Genomic DNA, 27,788 nt, shown 5'->3' on the forward strand with positions numbered 1-27,788 from the left:
TTCTCCCAAAAGTCCGGTAGTTTAACCGTGACTGCGTTTGTATCTGCCATGCTAGCTTAGGATTCGTCCTAAGCATCGGGGTCACCAGTGTTGAGATACCGTGGCAAACGTGGGAGTCGAGACCAGAGTTGATGGAACACAACTGCTTTAATTTACATCATGGCAAGAAGAGAGCTTGAAAAGCCCGCGCAACCACTTAAATACTCCCCAGACAGGAAGTGCTCCCGGCAGCCTGTCCCTGCGGGAAACAAGTTGCCGGAGGAAAGGGCCCCCGGCTGGGGGCGGCTGCTGCCGGCAGTGCACCTGCGTAAACTGTCCGTGCTGCCGTGAGCGGATTATGTCCAATGGTGGCGTGTCGCCACAGCCCATCCCTAGTTGCCCTAAGAAAGTGGTGGTGAGCCTTCTTCTGGGTTTGGTATAACTGAGTTGCTAAGGCACTTCAGAGGGCAGTTAAGAGTCAACAACAACAACCACAACAACAACCTGTATTTATATAGCGCCTTTAACGTAGTAAAACGTCCCAAGGCGCTGCACAGGAGTATTTTAAGACAAAAAATTTGATACCGATCCACATAAGGATAAATTAGGGCAGGTGACAAAAAGCTTGGTCAAAGAGAAAGGTTTTAAGGAGCGTCTTAAAGGAGGAAAAAGAGGTAGCGAGGCAGACAGGTTTAGGCAGGGAATTCCAGAGCTTAGGGCCTAGGCAACAGAAGGCACGGCCAGCAAAGGTTGAGTGATTATAATCAGGGATCCTCAAGAGGGCAGAATTCGTGGAGCGCAGATATCTCGGGTTGTTGTGGGGCTGAAGGAGATTACAGAGATAGAAAGGGGCGAGGCCATGGATGGATTTGAAAACAAGGATGAAAATTTTGAAATCGAGGCGCTGCTTAACCGGCAGCCAATGTAGGTCAGCGAGCACAGGGGTGATGGGTGAACAGGACTTGGTGCGAGTTAGGATATGGGCAACCCAGTTTTGGATGACTTCAAGTTTATGTAGGGTGGAATGTGGGAGGCCAGCCAGAGTCAATCACATTGGTGTAGGGCTGGAGTCCCATATAGGCTGGATGCAGGTAAGGATAGTTGTTCTTCCCTAAAGGGAATATGTCAGCTTCGCCATCACTTTTACTGATACAAACTTTATATTTCCAGATTTTTTAAACTGAATTCAAATTCTCATGGTGGGATTTGAATTAGTCCAGGCCTCTAGATCACTAGAAAAATAACATAAACATTACACTTCTACATCCCTTCTATAAACCTTCATAAGGTTCATCCTCAACTATCTCTTTTCTAAGCTGAAGAGCTCTTGTTTCTCCAGACTTTCCTCACTTCTGACACCAGGAGGGCACCGCTTGGGAAAATAAACTGGTGAAGTGGATCTCCATCTGGTATTGAACCCAATTGCAATAGAAGTGAAAATCGAGCAGGTTCTATATAGGGCGGGCGATCTGCTCTGCCAGTTCACTGCCCAAGGGCTGAAGATGAAAATTATCCTCTAGGTATCAGCCTTGTGGCTCTTCTCTGTACTGCCCCCAGGGTTTGAATGTTTTCCTTTTGTCTGAGAAATCAAGACTGGATACTATACTCAAGCTGCAGTTTGATCAGAGAACTGGACAGTTTCATCCTCTGACTTGTATTCTACTGATTTAGCCATTCAGTGTAACATTCTGTCTGCTTTGTTGATTGCTACCACACAGTGACTGGACATCTTCAGTGCCATGTCTATCACAACCCCTCGATCTTTCAACTTCACCATTGTCACAGTTCAACAACATTCATAGAGGATATAGGTAAGCCATTTTTTTCTGCCATTGTGCAGTACCTTACACTTATCTGTGCTGAATTTTTTCTGCCATTGTTCTGTCCATTTCCAGATTTTATTTAGCTTTTTTTCTATTCCCTTAGCATACTCATGTTCTGGCAGAGAACAGAATTGTAGAGCTGCAGTATGTGGAGGGTCTAATTGTGAAGGAGTCAGAGCCAGAACTTGGTGGAATGCTGTGAAACCAAAGCACAGCTGCTCAGTTGGTGTCCTTCATTTTGTCTTTATCTTTCTGTGATCTCTGAGGATACCTAAATAACCGGAAATCTCTGTTAACCGGCAAAATTCAGGAGTAGGTTCAGGTAAGTTTTACTTCATATTAGTGGCAGTTCCTGGATCTGTGGCTGTGTAACTGGGGTTCGTGCACTTGTGGCTAAGCAACAGAGATGCTTGGTCTGTGGCCGGAGTTCCTGCACATGTTGCTAAGCAACAGGGAAGCCTGGATTTGTTGCTGTGTACGGAGCTCTCGTACCTTTTAACTATACCTCTCTGTAATCCGGACTTTTTGATAAACTGGCACCACGCTGGCCCCGTTGGTGCCGGATAATAAAGAGTTTCCTGTATGTTGTCAGCAGGAGCTGCATGTAGCATTGGCTTCACTCAGCACTAGAATCATAGAATGGTTACAGCACAGAAGAAGGCCATTCAGCCCGTCGAGCCTGTGCCGGCTCTCTGCAAGAGCACTTCAGCTCGTCCCACTCCCCCCACCCTTTCCTCGTAGCCCTGCAATTTTTTTTCTTTCAGGTACTTATCCAATTCCCTTTTGAAAGCCATGATTGAGTCTTCCTCCACCCTTTCAGGCGTTGCATTTCAGATCCTAACCACTCGCTGCATAAAAAAGGTTTTTCTTATGTTGCCTTTGGTTCTTTTCCCAATCACCTTAAATCCGTGTCCTCTGGTTCTCGACCCCTCTGCCAATGGGAACAGTTTCCCTCTATCTACTCCGTTCAGACCATTCATGATTTTGAACACCTCTATCAAATCTCCTCTCAATCTTCTCTGCTCTAAGGAGAACAACCCCAGCTTCTCCAGTCTATCTACGTAAGTGAAGTCACTCATCACTGGAATCATTCTCGTAAATCATTTCTGCACCCTCTCTAAGGCCTTCACATCCTTCCTAAAGTGCGTTGCCCAGAATTGGACACAATACTCCACTTGAGGCTGAACCAGTGTTTTATACAAGTTCATCATAATTTCAACGCTTTTGTACACTATGGGCTGGATTTTCATTGAGGAGGCGTGTAGGAGGCGGGACTACAACTTTCGGGGTTGTAGTCCCGCCTCCATCGAGTTTTGGCCAGCCCACGCGCTTTTCACTTGATTGACCTTGTTGAGCCCACCCAGCGGGCTCAGCAGGCCAATTAAGGGTCACCCGGCAACAGGTGACGTCACAGACAGACATTTCCTCTGTCAAGAGCTTTTGACAGATGAAATATCAGCGTTTCACAGCTGTTTGAAGCTGTCAAACACTGACAATCTGTACTCTAAGTTAATTCCTTCCTCTCAGGATGATTTAGAGATCTCTCCGGAACAGAAAGCTGAATGCTGCAGATTTTGACAGATCGCGGCCATTCTGCTTTCTGTGCCAGTGAGATGAGGGACTCCCGAAACCTGAAGGAAGGAAGGCTGTAAAGGTAAGAAAAGGTAAGTAAAACTTATTTAAACACTTTAAACACACCAAACACACTTACCTATGCACTCATGCACCCATCACTCACCTGAACACCGGACATCTTGAACCCTCCAAACCCTTCATCCCGATGGCCCGCCTCGCTAACTTGGCGTGGTTTGGAGCCATCGGGAATCCCACACTACACCAATAAAAAGAGGGATTAGGCTAAAAACTGCCTGTTAACTACCTGTTAACAGGCAGTTAATTGGCACTAATCCCCTTCCCGCCTCGGGGAGGTGGGTCCCAGCGCAGTTCGGGTACCTGCCTCCTTTGAAACTGGCATGGAGGTGGGTTGGGGCGGGATGGGTTCGTGCCCCCTGATTTCAAGATTTTAAGCCCCCACATGCCTCCAATCCCGCCTCCACGGCTCAATGAAAATCCTGCCCTATACCTCTATTCATGAAGCCCAGGATCTCTTAAGCTTCTTTAACTGCTTTCTCAACCTGTCCTGCCACCTTCAACAATTTGTGCACATATGCCTCTAGGTCTCTCTGTTTGTGCACCCCCTTCAGGATTGTACCCTTTAGTTAATACTTCCTCTCCCCATTCTTTCTACCAAAATGTATCAATTCGCGTTAAATTTCATCTGCCACGTGTCCGCCCATTCCACCAACCTGTCTATATCTTCTTGAAGTCTACCACTATCCTCCTCACTGTTTACTATGCTTCCAAGTTTTGCGTCAGCTGCAGATTTTGAAATAGGGCCCTGTACACCCACATCCAAGTCATTAATATATTTCAAGAAAAGCAGTGGTCCTAGAACCGACCCCTGGGGAACACCACTGTATACCTTCCTCCAGTCCAAAAAACAATTGTTCGCCATTACTCTCTGTTTCCTGTCACTTAGCCAATTTCGTATCCATGCAGCCACTGTCGCTTTATTTTCATGGGCTTCAACTTTGCTGGCAAGCCTATTATGTGGCACTTTATCAAATGCCTTTTGGAAATCCATGTGCACCACGTCAACCGCATTGCCCTCATCAACCCTCTCTGTTACTGTTAGATCCGTGTGTTAATGGAGACACGGAATGCAGGAGTTGATTTAACAAGTGTTTACTGAACAAAGTCTGGAGGTGAACTAACTACACAAGACGCTACACAGGCTTATATACCCGAGTGGTCACTACTGGTACTACAGTATACAGGGGCTTCAAAAACATAGTTCCTCTTAAAGGTACATACACTACAATTCCTCCCCTTTTAGATAAATAGTACATAACATTTTAAGTAATCATTAAATAACATTTTTACAAGAACAATAATATACACATTTGCTGAAGTTAATCAATTACAAATTCAGTCTCTCTGGAGGCTTCCTGACTCGGTCCGGATAACGCCTCGGTGGTGTAGTAGGTTCTTTTGGCAAGGTCGATTTGGCTTCAATGCCAGTGTCGGGTTCATCTGGTTCCAGTATCACCGGATCGGAGGTAGATACTATGGGTATCTCTGCTTCATCACTAGGCGTATAGAGTTGTGGTGTAGGTTGTCCTTTTTCAGATGACTCTATGATCTGGTCAGCATGGCGCCTTATTATGCTTTCTCCAATGTCCATGGTATACATCAGCGGTCCTAGTCGTGTGCAAATAGTTCCAGGCTGCCATTTCTCGGTACGGTAGTCCCGGGCCAAAACTGGTTGACCTATCTGGAAGGTTCTAGTTGGCCTTTCATTCATGCTTTGAAATTGCCGGTTCTCTACGTCCCTTCTGACGTTTGGCTTGACCAAATCCAGCCGGCATCTTAGGCTTCGATTGAAAAACATCATGGCGGGGGTTTGGTTTGTAACCACATGTGTTGCATTCCTGTACGCAAACAAGAAGTTATCTACCTTATGTTGTAGATTTATGTCTTCGTTACCCATGGCCTTTATGGCCTTCTTGAAGGTCTGGACAAACCTTTCAGCCAATCCATTGGTGGCGGGATGGTATGGGGCGGACGTGTAGTGCTTAACCCCATTGTTTTTTAAGAACTTCCTGAATTCTTCGGATACAAATTGCGGTCCATTATCAGAACAGATCTGTTCAGGCAGCCCATTCCTGGCGAATATGGTCCTTAATACTGTGATGGTTTTTTCCGTGGTGGTGGAGGACATCTTTATTACCTCCGGCCACTTGGAGTGTGCATCCACCGCGATTAAGAACATTGAGTCCATAAATGGACCAGCAAATTCGATATGTACCCTTTGCCATGGAGATGAGGGCCACTCCCATGGATGTAGAGGGGCTTGTGGTGGGGCGTTTTGGACCTTCTGGCATCCTAGACAGCTTTTGGTCATTTCTTCGATGTCTCCATCGATACCTGGCCACCACACAAACGCTCTGGCTAAGTTCTTCATTTTCACTCCACCCAGATGCCCCTCGTGAAGCTCCTTTAGCACTCTATCCTTGAGTTTGGGTGGAATCACCACTCTGGATCCACACATCAAGGTTCCTCGGCACACTGACAGCTGTTCTTTTCTTTGCGAGAATGCTGGCAACAGTGGTTCGCCATGTGCTGGTCATCCCTTCACCGTTAAATCGTAGACTCGTGAGAGAGTCGGGTCATTTCGCGTTTCCTTTTCAATGGTAGAATTTGTCACCGGTAGACATTCCACTATGGTCGAGTGGAACATCTCCACTGGGTCCACTGTAGGCGCCTCTTCCACCGTTGGCAACGGTAGGCGCGATAACCCGTCAGCATTCCCATGCTGTTTTGTTCCTTTGTATTCTATGTCATATTGGTGTGCCCCTAGGAAAAGGGACCACCTCTGTAGCCTTTGCGCTGTCATAATGGGAACGCACTTTTTAGGGTTGAATATGGAGACGAGGGGTTGATGGTCAGTCAACAAGGTAAATTTTTGTCCGTGCAGGTAATGGTTGAATTTCTTCACCCCCCACACCAGGCTGAATGCCTCCCTGTCGATCTGGGCATAGTTATGCTCAGCTGAGTTCAATGAGCGTGACGCAAATGCTATCGGCCACACCGAGCCATCAGGGAATCTATGCGATAATACCGCTCCCACGCCGTAAGGGGATGCATCGCACGCCAGTCTGATTGGCAGTGATGGGTTGTAATGAGCCAACACTTCCCTGGACATGATCAAGCCTTTGCATTTATAGAAGGCACGTTTGCAGTCTTTGCTCCATTGCCAAACTACTCCCGTTTGTAGCAGTGCATTAAGCGGGTGCAGAACCGTCGACAAGTTTGGTAAAAATTTATGATAGAAATTTACTAATCCCAGGAACGACCTTAATTGTGAGCCATTTTCAGGCGCTGGGGCCTTTACGACCGCTTCAATTTTTTCAGGTGACTTATGCAACCCTTCTTCATTAATGACATGGCCACAATATGATATTTGTTTTTGGAAAAATTCGCACTTGGGGCGATTTGCTCGTAGGCCCCGTTCTCTCAGCCTCGTGAGCATCTGCTCCAAGTTGGCAAGGTGCTCGTTGTCATTTTCTCCTGTTACAAGGATGTCGTCTAGGTAGCATTGAGTCCCCGGAATCCCTTGCAGGACTTGCTCCATAGCTCTTTGCCAGATAGCCGGAGCTGATGCCACTCCGAAAACCAGTCGATTGTACTGGTACAGGCCTTTGTGTGTGTTTATCGTGAGATACTTTTTAGAGGCCTCCTCAACATCCATCTGTAAATATGCCTGTGCTACGTCAATTTTGGTGAAACATTTCCCTCCGGATAGTGAGGCGAAAATATCTTCTATCCTCGGAAGAGGATACTGTACCATGTGAAGAACCGGGTTTACAGTCACCTTGAAGTCCCCACAGATGCGAACTTTTCTCTGTTCTTCAGATTTATCATTATTCAACGTTTTCTTCATGATTGGGACAATGGGTGTTGCCCACTCGTTCCAATTTACCTTGGATAACACGCCTGCTTTTTCCAAATTCTCCAGCTCTGCCTCGACGGCTGGACAAATTGCGTATGGCACCGGCCTTGCCTTAAAAAACTTGGGAATTGCCGCATCTTCCACTTTTATTGAGGCGGTGGCGCCTTTCAGGGTTCCTAGTTCCTGTTGAAACACTTCTTTGGCGTTAGCCAAGATTTCTTTTAATCGTCCAGGTATGACGTCATCATCATTTTTTTTCTTACTGGTCACCGTCAGTGCCTGAATGGAGTGCCAGTCTAAACGTATCTTTCTGATCCATTCACATCCCAACAATGGTGGACCACCATCTTGCAGAACGTATAAATACAACTTCTGTATTCCCTTGCCGTTGTATACAACAGGCACCCTTATTTTCCCTCTGGGGTATACTTTCTGCCCCGTATATGTCTTCAAAATAATGGATGTGTCTTTCAAAGGTATATGCGAAAATAGCCGCTCGTAATCCCGTCGCCTCATGACGGTCAGAGCTGATCCTGTATCTAGCTCCATTTTGACTGGGGACCCCGCTATCGTGAGGGTAACCCAAATGGTCTGGTAATCTTCTTTGGCAATTACATTATGTAATTTGAGACAGCTTAGTCTCTTGTTTCCGGAGTCTCTATCACTCTTCTGGTCTTCGGAGCTACTGTCCGTCATCATTTGTACCTTTCTGTACTTTTCCTTATTGACCTTTTTACTGTCAGCGGATTTCTTTCCAGATCTGCATACACGTGCAATGTGTCCCATCTTTCCGCATTGCCTGCATGCTTTGTCCTTGAACCAGCAGTCCTTCTGGTCATGGGTGGATCTGCCGCAGCGATAACATCTCTCGAAACCCCGTGTCATTTCATGGGTGCCAAAGTCCTGTGGCTTTTGCTGTATCTCTGCAGCTCCTCTTGCTGCTGCTTTGTATGATGCAGCCACACTGAAAGCCTTGTCCAGTGTCAAATCTTTCTCAGAAAGTAGTCTTTGCTGTGTTCCTTCGCTTAGGAGACCGCAGACGAATTTGTCTCGTAGAGAATCTGCCAGTCCTGCCCCGAATTGGCAGTGCTTGGACAGCTTTCGTAATTCGGTGAGGTAATCAGCGTTACTTTCATTCTTGTGCTGATTCCTCCTGAAGAATTTGAATCATTCCGCTATCAGCAGCGGTGTTGGGTTTAAGTGCTCCTGTAAGGTATCAACAATTTCCTTAAAATTCTTGTCCATCGGTTTGGCGGAGTGATCAAGTTTCGTAACAGCCCGTATGTCCTTGCACCCATCAGATTTAGAAGTACCGATGCCTTTTTATCATCCGCTACTTCATTCGTCTTGCAATATACCTCCACTCTTTCCACATATGTGGTCCAATCTTCTATATCACTATCGAAAGCAGTAATATTGCCAGTCTTCAGCATCTTGAAAATCTAAAATGGCGCTTCCCGCGCTTTTCCTCCGTCCCCGATGGATCAAAATGGCGCCTCCCGCGCTTTTCTTTCTTCCCCGCCGAGTTAAGATGGCGCCTCCCGCGCTTTCCCGCCGCTGCCGCTGCTGCCAACGCTGTTCTCCGCGATTCCCGTTGCGACCTGCAGCTATTCGCGGTATTTCTATTTTTTATTTTTTTTTATATATCGCTTCAATAGTTTCTCCGTTACTCGGAGAACCGTTCCCGTCGTGGAGCGGACCCTCTGGGACATTCCCCTCCCTCTGCTCGGTCCGAACGCCGACCTGCTTTGCAGCACCGGCCGCGCCCTGAGTGCTCCACCCTCTCTCTCTCTTTGCTTCTGCTTCCCGACTCGCTGCCCGGCCCCGTTGCAGAGCCACCCGATCGAGCTCTAGCCCGCCGCAGCCCAGGAAGGATCAGTGCACTACCTGCCACCAGCCCGTTTAGCTGGTGAAACCACAGTTTGTTTTTTTTCTTGCTTCTGGCTTTGACCTTCGTCTGATGAATCGATCCCCTTGAGGTGCTGCCGAATTGCAGGTAAGTTCGTTTCTAACTCGTCGCCACTGTTAGATCCGTGTGTTAATGGAGACACGGAATGCAGGAGTTGATTTAACAAGTGTTTACTGAACAAAGTCTGGAGGTGAACTAACTACACAAGACGCTACACAGGCTTATATACCCGAGTGGTCACTACTGGTACTACAGTATACAGGGGCTTCAAAAACATAGTTCCTCTTAAAGGTACATACACTACAGTTACCTCATCAAAAAATGTGATCAAGTTGGTTAAACACGATTTGCCTTTATCAAAACTGTGCTGGCTTTCCTTAATTAATCCACACTTGCCCAAGTGACTGTTAATTTTGTCCCTGATTATTGTTTCTAAAAACTTCCCCACTACCAAGGTTAAACTGACTGGCCTATAGTTGCTGGGTTTATCTTTACACCCTTTTTTGAACAAGGGTGTAACATTTGCAATTCTCCAGTCGTCTGGCATCACCCCCATTTCTAAGGAGGATTGGGAGGTTATAGCCAGTACCTCCGTGATTTCTTCCTTCACTTCCCTCAGAGTCCTAGGATGCACCCCATCCGGTCCTGGTGACTTATCTACTTTAAGTACAGCCAGCCTTTCTAGTATCTCGTCTTTATCAATTTTTATCCCATCTAGTATCTCCTCTACCTCATCCTTCACTATGTCTATGGCAGCATCTTCTTCCTTGGTGAAGACAGATGCAAAGTACTCATTTAATACCTCAACCATACCCTCTGCCTCCATGCGTCGGTCTCCTTTTTGGTCCCTAATCGGCCCCACCCCTCCTCTTACTACCCGTTTACTATTTATATGCCTATAGAAGACTTTTGGATTACCTTTTATGTTAGCTGCCATTCTATTCTCATATCCTCTCTTTTCCCCTCTTATTTTCTTTTTCACTTCTCTTCTGAACTTTCTATATTTAGCCTGATTCTCAGATGTATTCTCGATCTGACATCTGTCATACGCACTCTTTTTCTGCTTCATCTTACTCTATCTCTTTCGTCATCCAGGGAGCTCCGACTTTAGTTGCCCTACCTTTCCCCCTTGTGGGAATGTACCTCGACTGTACCCGAACTATTTCCTCTTTAAAGGCATCCCATTATTCCACTACAGATTTACCTGACAATCTTTGATTCCAATTTACCCGGACCAGATCTGTTTTCATCCCAATGAAATTGACCTTCCTCCGATTAAGTATTTTTACTCTAGATTGCTCCCTGTCCTTTTCCATAGCTAATCTAAACCTTATGATACAATGATCACTGTTCCCTACTGACACTTGCTGCACTTGATCTATCTCATTCCCCAGAACCAGATCCAGCAATGTCTCCTTCCTCATTGGGCCGGAAACATACTGATCAAGAAAGTTCTCCTGAACACACTTCAGAAATTCTTCCCCCTACCTGCCCTTTACACTATTACTATCCCAATCTATATTAGGATAGTTGAAGTCCCCCATTATCACTATTCTATAGTTCTTGCACCTCTCTGTAATTTCTCTTCAAATTTGCTCCTCCATATTTTTCCCACTATTTGGTACCCTATAGAATACACCTAGTAGTGTAATGGCACCTCTATTGTTTCTTAACTCTAGCCATATAGATTCTGTCCTTGACCCCTCCAGGACATCCTCCCTCTCCAGCACTGTAATATTCTCCTTAACCAATACTGCCACACCACCTCCTGTCTTTCCTTCCCTATCTTCCCTGAACACCCTATATCCAGGAATATATAATACCCAATCCTGCCCTTTTTTGAGCCAGGTCGCCATCACTGCCACGGCATCATATTCCCATGTGGCTATTTGCGCCTGCAGCTCACCAACCTTGTTTACTATGCTTTGTGCAGTCACCTATTTTAGACCATCCTGTGCTCTCTCTTAGTCTGACCCCACCTAATACCTTACTATATCTTACTTTAGTGCTATCTGTCTGTCACAATCCTTTGTGCACCTTGTTTCTCCTTTCTAATGCTACATCCTGGTGCCCATCTCCCTGCCAACTTAGTTTATACCTTCCCCAACAGCACTAGCAAACCTCCCTGCGAGGATAATCCTGGCACCAGAGAGGCAACATACCATTCTGGAGTCACATCTGCGGCCACAGAAATGCCTGTTCACTCCCCTAACTACCGAATCCCCTATCACTATTGCTTTCCCTATCTTCCTCCTCCCTCCCTGTACAGCTGAGCCACCCATGGTGCCGTGGACATGGCTCTGGCTGTACTCCCCAGAAGAATAATCAATCGCCCTCACCAGTACTCAGAACAGAATACTGGTTGGAGAGCAAGATGCACTCAGGGGACTCCTGCACTACCTGCCTGATCCTCCTCTTCTGTCTGGCGGTCACCCATTCCCTCTCTGCCTGCACACTCCTTAGCTGCGGGGTGACCATCTCCTGAAATGTGCTATCCACGTAGCTCTCAGTATCACGGATGCACCGCAGTAACGCTAGCTGCTGTTCAAGCTCCAAAACCCAGAGCTCGAGCTCCTCCAGCTGATGACACCTCCTGCACACGTGGTTGTCCAGGATACGGGAAACGTCTTGGAATTCACACATGGCACAGGATGTGCATTCTGCTGGACCGAGCTGCCCTGCCATGCCTTTATTTACTTAACTATTAACTAACTTTACAGAAACTTAAGACTAAGATGTATCTAATTCAAGTTATTAATATAATATAGTATTAACAGTTACTAATTTAATATAGTATTAAGAGTTACTAATTTAATATAGTATTTACAGTTACTAATCTCCAAGCTCCTGCTTTATCCCAAACCAGCTAGTTAACCCCGGCCCCTAACTTGAAGGGAAAGTAAGCAGTGTGAACTTTACCAACCAATCAGTTACCAGCTATCCTATGCCGTCACTCCTTGTGTTTTTTTTGATTCACCGCTCAGCTCCTTTTATGCTGCCGCCACTCCCACTCAGGTCCGTGCTCTGTCCTGGGCCTTCTCCGCCTCTCCCTTTATGCTGCTGCCACTACCTCCGCTGCCACTCAGGTCCGCGGAGGAATGCTGACTTTTATGACTTAGAGTGGTTTTCTTTAACGCAGATTCTCCAGTTATCTCATCTCTCATATAAACACAGGCTGGAATAGCTTCCAATAGCTGTTATTCAGAAACCCTGGTCTGAGGAAAGTAAGGAAGAAGATCCCACAGAGTCAAACTAGACTGAAAGAGATGCTGAAGCCTGGATCCATCTTCCAGCTGCAAAGCAATCTGAACCCTGGCACAAAATCACTAATTGATCCTTCTGCAACTTTTCTGTGATCCAGTTGGTGCAGGTTTGTCACTCATAATTATCACACAGTGACCCCTACTGGAAGTATGTAGATGTGGCAGGATCAGGCTCAGCTGTGAGTTTTTTTTTATTCATTCAAGGGATTTGTGTGTGTCGGATTGCTTTGCAGCCATGTCCTGGGGCTAAGATGATTGGCCTCCAACAACCACAACCATCTTCCTTTGTGCTAGGTATGACTCCAGCCAGGGGAGAGTTTTCCCCCTGATTCCCATTGACTTCAATTTTATGAGCGCGCCTTGATGCCACACTTGATCAAATGCTGTCTTGATGTCAAGGGCAGTCACTCTCACCTCACCTCTGGAATTCAGCTTTTTTGTCTATGTTTGGACCAAGGCTCTAATGAGGTTTGGAACCATTGCATCAGTGAGCAGGTTATTGGTGAGTAAGTGCCACCTTGATAGCACTGTCAATGACACCTTCCATCACTTTGCTGATGATTGAGAGTAGAATGATGGGGCGGTAATTGGTTGGATTGGATTTGTCCTGCTTTTTGTGAACTGGACATACCTTGGCAATTTTCCACTTTATCAGGTAGATGCCAATATTGTGGCTGTACTGGAACAGCTTGGCTAGAGGCATGGCTCGTTCTGAAGCATGTCTTCAGCACGACAGCCGGGATGTTGTCAGGGCCCATAGCCTTTGCTGTATCCAGTGTGCTCAGCCGCTCCTTGATTATCACGTGGAGTTAATCACTAGTGAACTGGCTTCTATGATGGTGGGGACCTCAGGAGGAGGCTGAGATGGACCATCCACTCGGCACTTCTGGCTGAAGATGGTTGCAAATGCTTCAGCCTTGCCTTTTGCATTCACGTGCTGGGCTCCGCCATCATTGAGGATGGGAATGTTCATGGAGCCTCCTGCTCCCATTAGTTGTCTACTTGTCCAGCACCATTCATGACTGGATGTGGCAGGACTGCAGAACTTTGATCTGATCCGTTGGTTGTGGGGTCACTTAGCTCTGTCAATAGCATGCAGCTTCTGCTGTTTAGCATGCATGTAGTGCTGTGTTGTAGTTTCACTAGGTTGGCACCTCATTTTTTGGTATACCTGGTGCTACTCCTGGCATGTTCTTCTGCACTCCTCATTGAACCAGTGTTGGTTCCCTAGCTGGATGGTAATGGTAGAGTGAAGGATATGCCGGGCCATGAGGTTGCAGATTGTGGTGGAATACAGTTCTGCTGCTGCTGATGGCCCACAGCGTCTCATGGATGCCCAGTTTTGAGCTGCTAGATCTGTTCTGAATCTATCCAATTTAGCTTGGTGGTAGTGCCACACAACACATTGGAGGGAGTCCTCAGTGTGAAGACAGAACTTCGTCTCCACAATGACTGTGCGGTGGTCACTGCTACCAATACTATCAAGGACAGATGCATCTGCGACAGGTGGATTGGTGAAGACGATGTCAAGTAGGCTTTTCCCTCATGTTGATTGTCTCAAACTGCCGCAGGCCCAGTCTGGCAGCTGTGTCCTTCCGGACTCGGCCAGCTCGGTCATTACTGGTGCTACCGAGCCACTCTTGGTGTTGGACATCGAAGTCTCCCACCCAGAGTACATTCTGTGCCCTTGCTACCCTCAGTGCTTCTGCCAAGTGATGTTCAACATGGAGCAGAGCCAACAGACCTGGGCAGAACAGGAGCAGCAGCGGGAGCAAAATAAAGAGTGCGGTGAGAGGAGGCCTGAGAGCAAAGCCAGCAGGGGAGGTGCAGCAAGACTCCAATTCAATAACAAAAAAAAGTCAACGTGTGACGTCACAGGTAAGCAGATAGGTGATTGGTGGTGAGTATTTCTTTAATCTTCAGACTGAGGTCTAAGTTGCAGTAAAGACATATAGCATATTGTAGGAATGGAGGTTCCTATCAAAAAGACTGAATTCGACTCAGGTAATTAAATTAATGAACTTTAATGAAACCAAACAAGTTTAAACTGGAAACTACTAGAACACATCAATAACAGGTCTACTCTCCTTGAGGGCTCCACGAGGACTGATCCTCTGGTCCAAAGACTAACAGCATGACGTCATCACGTTGAAACCGTGCTGTAAAGATAACTAGGCATTGTACAGTCAAACAGTGTAATTAAAGGTACAGGCACAGACAGTAACTACATTGCTGTTAAAGGAATTATGTACAACCGCTCTGAGTCCTTTGGTGGTTCCGCCACATGCGCCCCCCCAGAATTGTCTTTAACAGAAAAGGTGAGGCGAAGAGGAGGCCTGATGAGCCTGTCCGATCGACTTCGATACCCTGGTAGGGGAAGTTGACGACCGGTGGTTGAGTTGGCAGTCGGTGGCGGCTGAGTAGGCGCGGCGAGCGCGGTTGAGTTGTCAGGCGGCTTTGGTTGATCTGGTGCGGCGGCAACGGGCGGTTGGCCACGTTTGGGTGGTTGAGCGACTATGACAGGGTGGTCCAGGTCCAGGTGAGCCGGCTTCAAGCGGTCCACCGAGATGTGATCCGGTTTCCCTCCGACGTCGACCAAAAAGGATTTGTCTCCCGGTTCGATGACGTGGAAAGGACCAGCGTAAGGGGGCTTGAGCGGATCCCGGTGAGCGTCATGGCGGATGAAGACATATTCCGCATTCTTCAGTCCCAGTGGCACGTAGGAGGTCTGCAAACTGTGATTGGACGTAGGTATCGGAGCAAAGCATCTGGCCGCTTCTTGGTGGCGAACGAGTTGCCGGGAGGCGGACCATGGCTCTGTGGGAGAAGGGAGGAAATCTCCTGGTACACGGAGCGGCTGGCCATAGACGAGTTCAGCCGAAGACGATTGTAGATCGTCTTTGGGCGCCGTACGGAGACCCAACAGGACCCATGGGAGTCTGTCCACCCATCCTGCGCCTTGAAGACTGGCCCGAAGAGAGGCTATAAGCGACCTGTGGAATCGCTCGCAAAGGCCGTTTGCCTGCGGATGATAGGCGGTGGTGCGATGAAGTTTGGTACCGAGCCCCTGAGCCACAGCGTTCCAAAGATCCGAGGAAAATTGTGGCCCGCGGTTAGAGGAGATGTCCGCCGGTACCCCGAAACGGGCAACCCAACAGGAGATGAAAGCTCTAGCGACGTCTGCCGACGTGGTGGAAACCAAAGGAATTGCCTCTGGCCACCTAGTAGTGCGGTCCACTATGGTGAGGAGATGAGTATAACCCTGAGAAGGCGGAAGCGGCCCCACGAGGTCCACATGCACGTGGTTGAAACGACGCTCCGGAACAGTGAACGCAGCCACTGGAGCCTTGACATGACGCTGGACTTTGGCCTTCTGGCATACGACGCAGGTATTAGCCCAGTCACGGACATCGATGTGCATACCTTTCCAGACGAACTTGTCTGACATAAGCCGTTGTGAAGCCTTCATCCCTGGGTGCGACAACCCGTGTATGGCATCAAAAACCCTCCGGCGCCATGCGACTGGCACGATGGGACGAGGAACTCCCATGGAAACGTCGCAAAGGAGTGTGGCACCTGTGGTCTGGAAGACGACGTCGGTCGCTTGGAAGCTAGAGGGAACAGTTCTATATGATTGGACCTCCGAATCCGAAACCTGATCTACCGCCATGAGGGCGTAGTCGATTCCCAGGTGCACCGCGTGGACCGTCGCACGGGAGAGGCAATCTGCCACCAGGTTGTCCTTACCAGACACATGTTGAATGTCTGTGGTAAATTCGGAAATGAACGTCAAGTGACGTTGTTGACGAGCGGACCACGGTTCGGCAGTCTTGGCCATGGCGAACGTAAGGGGTTTGTGGTCGACAAAAGCCGTGAAGGGGCGCCCCTCCAATAAAAACCGGAAATGGCGAATGTCGAGGAAAAGGGCCAGTAGTTCCCTATCGAAGGTGCTGTACTTTTGTTCATTTTTTCGCAATTGACGGCTGAAAAACGCCAGCGGTTGCCACATGCCGTTGACCCACTGTTCTTGCACTGCACCGATGGTGTAGTCTGACGCGTCGGTGGTAAGGGCGATAGTAGCACCTGGAAGTGAGTGCGCCAGCATGGTAGCGTTGACCAAAGCGTTCTTGGTGTCACCGAATGCCTGGATCATTTCAGCTGTCCAGTTGATTGGGTCTTTACCGGACTTGCCCTTGAGGGCCCCGAACAAGGGTTGCATGAGTTGAGCCGCCTTGGGGACGAAACGGTGGTAGAAGTTGACCATCCCCAGGAACTCCTGCAAGGCCTTGACTGTCGATGGCCACGGGAAAGAAGTAACTGCCTCGACCTTCGTCGCCAAAGGGACGGCGCCGTCCGATGTTATGCGGTGTCCCAGGAAGTCGATTTGTTGCAGGCCGAACTGGCACTTGGCCGGGTTGATGATTAAACTGTGTTGGCTGAGGCGCGTAAAGAGGGAACGCAAATGGGAGATGTGCTCCTCTTTGCTGGCACTGGCGATGAGTATGTCATCAACGTAGATGAAAAGGAAACGCAGGTCTCGAAGAACGGAGTCCATTAAACGCTGGAACGCCTGTGCTGCGTTCTTTAAGCCAAACGGCATCCGCAGGAACTCAAAGAGGCCAAAAGGGGTGATGACTGCGATTTTCGGGACGTCTTGTGGGTGCACTGGAACCTGGTGATATCCACGGACGAGGTCGACTTTAGAGCAGATAGTATTTCCCGCCAAGTGGGCCGAGAAGTCCTGGATATGCGGGATCAGGTACCGATCCGGAGTGGTGGCATCGTTGAGGTGTCGGTAGTCACCGCATGGCTGCCAGCCACCGCCTGGTTTCGGCACGATGTGGAGAGGCGAGGACCAGGGACTCTTCGATCGCCTAATGATCCCAAGCCGCTCCATTGTGGCGAACTCCACCTTCGCAGCTGCAAGCTTGCCGGGTTCGAGCCTTCTAGCCCGCGCATAAACCGGGGAGCCAGTAGTGGTGATGTGATGTTCAACACCATGCTTCATCGCCGAAGAGGAGAAGGTGGGCCTTGTCAGCTCCGGAAACTCCCCGAGGAGCCGCATGAAGTCATCTGGAGGAGGGAAAGCACAGGCAATGGAGCGCGCCACGGAGGTACCGTGGAAAGCACGGAATCGAGTGGAAGGTGGCTGTGTTGATCAGCCGGCGGTGCCGGACATCGACTAGTAGGCTGTTGGCACACAGAAAATCTGCCCCTAGCATAGGCTGTGAGACTGTAGCCGTGACGAAATCCCAAAAGAAGCGCTGACCGCTGAAACAGACTTCGACCCGCCGCTTTCGGAACGTTCGAATAGCTGCACCATTAGCTGCTACGAGGGAAAAACCGAGGTTCCCAGTCTGCGTGTCGAGCTTCAACGCGGGTAGAATGCTACACTGCGCCCCAGTGTCAAAAAGGAAACGGCGGCCTGAGAGGGAATCGGTGATATAGAGGAGTTTCCCCGTAGAACCGACGGCCATCGCCACCGTGGAACGCCCATTAGACTTGGTCATCTGTCGCCAGGGACGCCGCCTGCGCCTTCTTGGGTTTTTTTGGGGCGAAAAACTGCAGGGGGAACGGCAGCATCGTGCTTTCGCGCCAAAACGGGTGTGGTAGGAACACCAGCCCGCTGTAGGAGAAGCCGGGACCGCGTCTGTGGGGGGTGGGCGCCTCGTGGCCGCGCAGCACTGCTGGGTAACCGTGAAAATCTTATCAGCTTTGGCCGCAAGCTTGGCGCAGCCTGAACCTGTTGAGGCAGTTGATAGAGGAAAAGCTCCCGGAAGATGAAACATTCCGGTTCAGCACCCAAGAGCGTGAGCATTTGGCTCATGAGCTCGGACGATTTGGAGTCCCCGAGGCCGGGCAGCGTGATGAGCCGGCGAGCACGCTCCGACTTTGATAGCCCGAAAACCTGAAGCAACCGCACCTTAATTGCATCATACTTGCTGTCAGTAGGAGGACTACCGATGAGGCTGATGATCCGTGATGCAGTTGCGCTGTCGAGGGCGGAGACCACGTAATAATAACGGGTCTGATCCACGATGATGTTCCGAATGGCGAACTGGGCTTCAGCCTGGATGAACCAGGCATCTGGTTGGTGCTCCCAGAACTGTGGCAGTTTCAGCGTGACGGCGTTCGTGTCCATGTCGAATCTTCCACGAAAATTGTTCGTAGAAGTCGGGGTCACCAATGTAGGAATGAAGGTTCCTATCAAAAAGACTGAATTTGACTCAGGTAATTAAATTAATGAACTTTAATGAAATCAAACGAGTTTAAACTGGAAACTGTTAGAACACATCAATAACAGGTCTTCTCTCCTTGAGGGCTCCACGAGGACTGATCCTCTGGTCCGAAGACTGACGTCATGACGTCATCACGTTCTTCCCGCCATTGGGGCATCACGTGACTAACGGCATGATGTCATCACGTTTAAACCGTGCTGTAAAGGTAACTAGACATTGTACAGTCAAACAGTGTAATTAAAGGTACAGGCACAGACAGTAACTACATTGCTGTTAAAGGAATTATGTACAACCGCTCTGAGTCCTTTGGTGGCTCCGCCACAATATAACTAAATTTATAACTAATTAAACTTATTTTAATAAATTAAACAAGGTTATTACCTAGTTTACCTAGATTTAAAACTATAAATAGACGATTGATTGATATTGACATAATTAATTAAATAAAATACAACAGAGATGGCAAGGCAGGTGATGTGTTGCAGCTGTAGCATGTGGAAGCTGATGGACACCAGTGTGGTCCAGAGCGACCACATCTGCAGTAAGTGTCTGCAGCTCGAGGAACTTCGGCTCAGAGTTGATACATCAGGAAGGGAGAAAGTTACCTGGACACTTTGTTCCAGGAAACACCCCTTAGGTTAAATACTTCAGATTTGACCCGTGGTCAGGGACAGGAGTGTGTGAATGCGAGTGAGGCAGGTATGGGGATCCAGGAGGTAGCATTGGGGAGCTTCAACCCTTGCCCTTGTCCAACAGTTACGAGGTTCTTGCAACCTGTGTGGACGAGAACAGGAACTGCAGGGAGGATGAGCAAACTGACCATACCACCGTAGTACAGGGGGCCATTCAAGTGGGGGTGCAAAACGGAATGTCGTAGTGGTAGGAGACAGTATCTGTTCTGCCTTATAATTGCAGGTGTTATGTTTTGTTGCTGCCAGTAGGTGGCAGTAGATGGTAATGGCCAGTAGGGTCACGCAACAGGAACAGGAAGTAGTATAGTGATAAGCAAACAAAGAGGTCACATCAGCATGAAGTGTGCTGCAAGTTAATCTGCTGTAATCTTACATTGTTACGCCTTCAAAAGTATTGCCTGTGAGTCGAATGGTTTCATTATATATTCATGTTTAGATGTTAGTTATATCTCATGTATGTAACAAAGGTGCATTTCTTTCTTTTTTCTTTCTCAGTTTTACTCCAACCCAATACAACTGATTTGTATTGTTTCATTGACCTCATGCAAGTGTGGCATAATTAAACACCGGAGCTTGGACGCTACATCCTGACTCCCATGTCGTTATTGAAAGGCGTTTGGCTGGCTGTCTAACTGCGTACAGACACATACACGTAGGGAAGACAGTACAGTATCGTTAGGGGGATAAATACTGTTCTCTGCAGCCGAGAGTGTGAGTCCCTCAAGTGCCTATCCAGTCTCCCCTTTAAAAAACATTGAGTGTCTCCGCTTCCACCACTTCCATCGGCAGCGAGTTCCAGGTCATCACCACTCGCAGCGTAAAAAAGTTTTTCCTCACGTCCCCCCTGTATCTCTTGCCCAAAACCTTAAATCTGTGTCCCCTAGACCTTGTACCATCAACTAGTGGGAACAGCCTTTCCCCATCTAGCCTACCCAAACCCATCATAATCTTGTACACCTCTATCAAATCACCTCTCAACCCCCTTTGCACTAATGAAAACAAATTCAGCTCCTCCAACCTGTCCTTGTAACTAAGATCCCCCATCCCTGAAGCATTCTGGTAAATCTCCTCTGCACCCTCTCAAGTGCCTTCACATCCTTCCTAAAGTGTGGTGACCAGAACTGGACGCAATACTCCAGTTGTGGCCTAGCCAGCACTTTATAAAGGTTCAGCATAACTTCTCTACTTTTGTACTCAATACCGCTATTTATGAAGCCCAAGAACCCATATGCTTTGCTAACCACTCTCTCAATATGTCCTGCCACCTTCAGGGACCTATGCATATTCACTCCCAGGTCTCTCTGTCCCTGCACACTCTTTAAAACTGTGCCATTGAGTGTATATTGCCTCTCCCTGTTCCTTCTGCCAAAATGCATCACCTCACACTTTTCTGTATTAAATTCCATCTGCCACTTGTCTGCCCATTCTGCTAGCCTTTCTATGTCCTGTTGCAGTCGATTGGTATCATCCTCACTGTTTGCCACACCTCCAAGTTTGGTGTCATCGGCAAATTTAGAAATTCTACTCTGTATTCCAATATCCAGGTCATTTATATATGTGAAAAAAAGCAGTGGCCCCAGCACTGACCCTTGGGGAACACCACTGTCTACCTTCCTCCAGTCTGAAAAGCAGCAGTTTACCACAACTCGCTGTTTTCTGTCCTTAAGCCAATTCCTTATCCAAGCTGCCACTGCCCCACCTATTCCATGAGCCTCAATTTTGTTAACCAGTCTTCTATGTGGTACTTTGTCAAACGCCTTCCTAAAATCCATGTAGACAATATCCATTGCATTCCCTTCATCAATCATTCCTGTTCATCAAAAAATTCAATTAGATTAGTCAAACACGATCTGCCTTTTACAAATCCGTGTTGGCGCTCCTTAATTAGCTTAAACCTCTTCAAGTGCCCGTTAATTTTTTCCTTGATTATTGTTTCTAAAACTTTACCCACCACTGATGTTAAATTGACTGGCCTGTAGCTACTAGGATTGGCCTTACACCACTTCTTGAACAATGGTGTCACATTTGCCACTTTCCAATCCTCAGGCACCTCCCCTGCATCTAGGGAAGATTGGAAAATTATGGCAAGCCCTTCTGCTATCTCCTCCCCCAATTCCCTTAGCAATCTGGAATGCAAGCCATCTGGACCAGGCGACTTATCCACTCTAAGCATACCCAGTCTCTCTAGTACACCCTGTCTATTAATTTTCACCCCTTCTATTGCTTCTACCTTTTCCACTTCTACCGATATTTCGTCAGCATCCACCTCCTTAGTAAACACTGATACAAAGTACTCATTGAGTATTCTAGCCTTGCCCTGCACCTCTAAGCATATATCACCTTCTTTGTCCCTAATAGGTCCCACCCCGCCTCTTACTACCCGTTTACTGTTCACATGCCGGTAGAAGATTTTTGGGTTCCCTTTTATGTTAACCGCCATTCTACTCTCATATTCTCTCTTTGCAAATCTGATTTTCATCTTCAAATCCCCTCTCAAGTTATTGTGTTTGGTCTGGTTCTCCCTTGAAGAATTCACCTGACATTCATCATACACCCTCTTTTTTGTTTCATCATCTTCTCAATCTCCCTCGTCATCCAAGGAACCATTGCTTTGGTTCCCTTACCCTTCCCTTTTGTTGGAATGTACCTAGCCTGTGCTTGGAACATCTCCTTCTTAAAGATCACCCATTGTTCCAGATCCAGCAATGCCTCCTTCCTAGTTGGGCCAAGAATGTACTGGTCAAGGAAATTCTCCTGAACACATTTCAGAAATTCCTCCCCCTCCTTTCCCTTTACCCTAGCATTATCCCAATCGATATTTGGGTAATTAAAGTCCCCCCCAATATCACCACTCTATCTATAGCTCTTGCATGTCTCTGCGATTTCCCTGCAGATTTGCTCCTCTACCTCCCTCTCACTATTTGGAGGCCTGTAGAATACCCCCAATAGCGTGATCAAACCCTTTTTGCTCCTTAACTCTAACCAAATGGATTCTGTTCTTGTCCCCTCAAGAACATCCTCCCTTTCCAACACTACAATGTCTTCCTTAATCAGCACTGCCACCCCAGCTCCCTTTTTTCCTTCCCTATCTTTTCTGAACACCTTGTACCCTTGAATATTAAGTGCCCAATCCTCACCGTTTTTAAGCCATGTTTCCGTTATTGCCACAACATTATATTGTCACACAGCTAATTGTGCTTGTAGCTCACCAACCTTATTCACCATAATTTGTGCGTAGCCTTTCTTAGTCTGCTCCTATCTAATATGGTACTACTTCTGCCACCATCACTACCTTGCCCTCCAGTACCATCCAACACATTCACTCTTCCATGCACCCCATTCCTCCCCTCCACTCCTAAATGCTGGTGCCCATCCCCCTGCCAAGCTAGATTAAACCCTCCCCAACAGCACTAGCAAACCCCCACGCGAGAATATTGGTCCCGGCTCTGTTGAGGTGTAACACCTCTTCTTGTACAGGTCCCACCTTCCCCAGAAATGGTCCCAATGCCTCAGGAATCTAAAGCACTCCCTCCTGCACCATCTCTCCAGCCATGCATTCATCTGTTCTATCCTCCTATTCCTGTACTCACTAGCACGTGGCACTGGGAGTAATCTGGAGATTGCTACCTTTGAGGTCCTGCTTTTTAATCTCTTTCCCTATAGTCTGCCTGCAGAACCTCATCCCTCTTTCTGCCTATGTCATTGATACCAATATAGACAACGACCTCTGGCTGTTCACCCTCCCCCCTCAGAGTGTCCTGCAGCCGCTCAGTGACATCCTTGACCCTGGCACCAGGGAGGCAACATACTATCCTGGAGTCACGTCTGCATCCACAGAAACACCTATCTGTTCCCCTAACCAATGAATCCCCTATCACTATTGCTCTTCCACTCTTCTTCCTCCCCCCCTGTGCAGCTGAGACACCCATGGTGCCGTGGCCTTGGCTCTGGCTGCTCTCCCCAGAGGAGCCATCACCACCACTAGTTTCCAGAACTGTGAACTGGTTAGCGAGCGAGATGCACTCTGGGGATTCCTGCTCTACTTCTCTGTCTGGCGGTTATCCATTCCCTCTCTGCCTGCACAATCTGAGGCTGCCGAGTGAACACTTCTAGAAACGTGCTTTCCAAGTATTTCTCAGGCTCACGGATGCACTGTAGTGACTCCAGCTGCCGCTCAAGCTCTGAAACCCGGAGCTCGAGATGCTGCAGTTGGCGACACTTCCTGCACACGTGGTCGTCCAGGCCACAAGAAGCGTCCAGGATATCCCACATGGCACAGGATGTGCAAATCACGGGACTGAGCTACCCTCCCATGCCTCTATTTACCAGACTATGGAGGTAATTTAGCAGAAATAAACTGAACAAGAAACACTCAACAGCTACCCACCAATCAGCACCTCCCTCTATTAGATAGGCTATGAACTACTTAGCAGAAATATACTGAAAACAGAACAAAAAAAAGTTACCACAAATACTCACCCTATACTCACCTCTCGCTCCCTTGTGCTAGCGACACCTTTGAATTCTGACGTCACACCTTCATTGTGTCGCTTGCCAACTGTCTCCCTCACAGGTAGTCCACTCGCTCAGACTCCCAGGTCTCTGCTCCGTGCTGCCTTTATCCCCGGCCTCCGACTCCGTTCCTCCTACAGGTCCGCTTGCTTAGACTCCCAGGTCTCTGCTCTGTGCTGCCTTTATCCCCGGCCTCCGACTCCATTCCTCCCGCAGGTCTGCTCGCTCAGACTCAAATTGAAAGAAAAGGCATACCATGTTGCAAAGATTGGTGGTAAGCCAGAAGATTGGGAAAATTTTAGAAACTAGCAAAGGATGACTAAAAAAATAATAAAGAGGGAGAAAGTAGCTTATGAGAGTAAACTAGCAAGAAATATAAAAACTGACAGTAAGAGCTTCTACAAGTATATAAAAAGGAAGAGACTAGCTAAAGTAAACATTGGTCCCTTAGAAGATGAGACTGGGGAAATAATAATGGGAAACAAGGGAATGGCAGGGCATTGAACAAATATTTTGAATCTGTCTTCACAGTAGAGGACATTAAAAACATCCCAGTAATAGGAGAAAATCAAGGGACAAAGGGAAGGGATGAACTTAAAACAATCACTATCACTAAAGAAAAAGTGCTAGGCAAACTTATGGGTCTAAAGGCTGACAAGTTCCCTGGACCTGATGGCCTGCATCCTAGGATCTTAAAAGAAGTGGCTACAGAGATAGTGGATGCATTGGTTGTAATCTTCCAAAATTCCCTTGACTGTGGAAAAGTCTCAGCGGATTGGAAAACGGCAAATGTAACGCCCTTATTCAAAAAAGGAGGGAAACAGAAAGCAGGAAACTATAGGCCAGTTAGCCTAACATCTGTCATTGGCAAAATGCTCGAATCCATTATTAAGGAAGTAGTAGCAGGGCATTTAGAAAATCAAAATACAATCAAACAGAGTCAACATGGTTTTATGAAAGGGAAATTGTGTTTGACAAATTTATTGGTGTGCTTTGAGGAGGTAATGAGCAGGATGGATAAAGGGGAACCAGTTGATGTAGTATACTTGGATTTCCAAAAGGCATTCAACAAGGTGCCACATAAAAAGTTATTGCATAAGATAAGAGCTCATGGTGTTGAGGGTAATATATTAGCATGGATAGAGGATTGGCTAACTAACAGAAAACAGAGTCAGGATAAATGGGTCATTTTCAGGATGGCAATCTGTAACTAGTGTGGTGCCACAGGGATCAGTGCTGGGGCCTCAACTATTTTAATCTATATTAATGACTTGGATGAAGGGACTGAGTGTACTATTGCCAAATTTGCTGATGATACAAAAATAGGTGGGAAAGCAAGTTGTGAGGAGGACATAAAGTTTGCAAAGGGATATAACTAGGTTAAGTGAGTGGGCAAGAATTTGGCAGATGGAGCATAATGTGGAAAAATGTGAAGTTACCCACTTTGGTAGGAAGAATAGAAAAGAAAAATATTATTTAAATGGAGAAAGACTACAGAATGCGGCGGTAAAGAGGGATTTGGGTGTCCTCATACATGAAACACAAAAAGTTAACATGCAAGTGCAGCAAGTAATTAGGAAGGCAAATGGAATGTTGGCCTTTATTTCAAGGGGTTATAAAAGTAGGGAAGTCTTGCCAAAACTGTACAGGGCGCTGGTGAGACCACACCTAAAGTACTGCGTACAGTTTTGTTCCCTTTAATTAAGGAGGGATATACTTGCATTGGGGGCAGTTCAGAGAAGGTTCACTTGGTTGATTCCTGGGATGGAAGGATTGTCTTATGAGGAACGGTTGAGCAGGTTGGGCCTATACTCATTGGAGTTTAAAAGAATGAGAGGGGATCTTATTGAAACATTTAAGATTCTGAGGGGGTTGGACAGGGTAGATGCTGAGAGGATGTTTCCCCTCGTGGGGGAATCTAGAACGAGGGGGTATAGTCTCAGAATAAGGGGTCGTCCATTTAAGACGGCGATGAGGAGGAATTTCTTCTCTCAGAGGGTCGTGAATCTTTGGAATTCTTTACCCCAGAGAGCTGTGGAAGCTGAGTCATTGAATATATTCAAGGTTGAGATAGACAGATTTTTGAGCAACAGGGGAGTCAAGGGTTATGGGGAGCGGGCAGGAAAGTGGAGTTGAGACCAAAATCAGATCAGCCATGATCTCATTAAATGGCAGAGCAGGCTCGAGGGGCCGAATGGCCTGCTCCTGCTCCTATTTCTTATGTTCTTATGTTCTAAGTACTGATTTATCAGCTGAGGGAGGGCGGTAGGTGGTAATCAGTAGGAGGTTTCCTTGCCCATGTTTGGCCTGATGACATGAGACTTCATGGGGTCCAGAGTCAAAATTGAGGACTGCCAGGGCCACTCCCTCATGACCGTATATTTCTGTGCCGCCACCCCTGGTGGGTTTGTCCTGCCGGTGGGACAGAATATACCCAAGGATGGTGATGGAGGATTCTGGGATGTTCATGCTGCCTGCTAATTATTATGATTTCTGCGTGCAGTCAGCATTACACGCACTGTTCATTTGTTGCTCACATCAGTAGGGGGCTGAATATCGTTACTAATTTGCACTACTTAAAGCTAATCTGCACTACCTAAAGCTAGCCAACACGTCTTAAAGGGGAGGGGCATTGTGGCTGGAGCATGTGCTGAGCATCATTCTGCAACTGAATCGGAACTGGGAAAGAGAGAAGAATGGCTGACCATGGGCGAGAACGGGCTCCCAGCGTTTTGGACGCTGCACTGCGGGTCTTGGTGGAGGAGCTGGAGAGGAGGCAAAATGTCTTGTATCTTCAGGAGGGCAGGAGGGCCTCCAGACACATGATGAGAAGGCAGTGGGAACAGATAGCCGTGGAGATTAATGCCAGGAGTGTAGCCCCAAGGACCTGGATGCAGTGCCACAAGAAGTTCAATGGTCAAGTTCAATGAATGCATCTTCAAATGCCATATCCTACCAACTACCAACTACACCAATAGCCTCACATGCTGCTCAATGCTGCACACCCCCATCACTCACCTACCAACAATCTCTATCAATCAGGACTCATAACTAACATTCATAAGCTTCACCTCACACTCACACACCTAGCACTTTTGGAAGCCGCATACCCGCATCTCACAGCATTCATACACTGGCAGCTATTCAACCGTGACAGCCACATCACTCAAACAGATTGCATGACACTCACTGACACGCTTCCCTCTCTCTTGCAGGAGTATGCGGCACACAACCAGAGGCATCAGGAGTCTTATAATACTCCTGTGAAGCGCCTTGGGATGTTTTACTACTTTAAAGATACTATATAAATACAAGTTGTTGTTGTTGTTGTTACTGGGGGAGAGGCGCGTCTGCATGTTCTAACCCCCATGGAGGAGACGCTGCTGGCCATTATGGGAAGGGCCATTGCTGGACCGTAGCCACCAGCAAGACTGAAGCCATTGAAGATTGTAAGAGCCATAAAAGCTTAAGAAAATACTTTAAAATAGTGGCTAAATGGCATAATACAGTTAATTTACCTGAACGACTTATTGTATTAAGAAACCCCCTATTTTCTTGCTCCAGTAGTATAGTCCGACACCCCCTTCATTCTTGCCACAATGGAACAGTCCCTAAGCCACACATAGGTGCAGCCATCTTACAGTTTTAAACTGCACGTGGTGAAAGAGGCAGAAGCTGTGAGGTTTGGAGCAGTACAGTTTTTGACTGTGTTCGTTTATACGTGTTTGCTTTGTAATTCTGTTTGTTAAGTGTTATAGTAAACCGTTTAAAAGACAAAGCTACGTTTGGGAACGTTTTATTTCGACACGCGTCTACTCGATGTTAAAGGCCCCACAGCCCAGTGGCCTGCCTGTTTGGA

This window comes from Somniosus microcephalus, chromosome 9 (assembly GCF_052327205.1).
Source record: "Somniosus microcephalus isolate GS21.2 chromosome 9, FLI_Smic_1.0, whole genome shotgun sequence".
Classification (NCBI taxonomy): domain Eukaryota; kingdom Metazoa; phylum Chordata; class Chondrichthyes; order Squaliformes; family Somniosidae; genus Somniosus; species Somniosus microcephalus.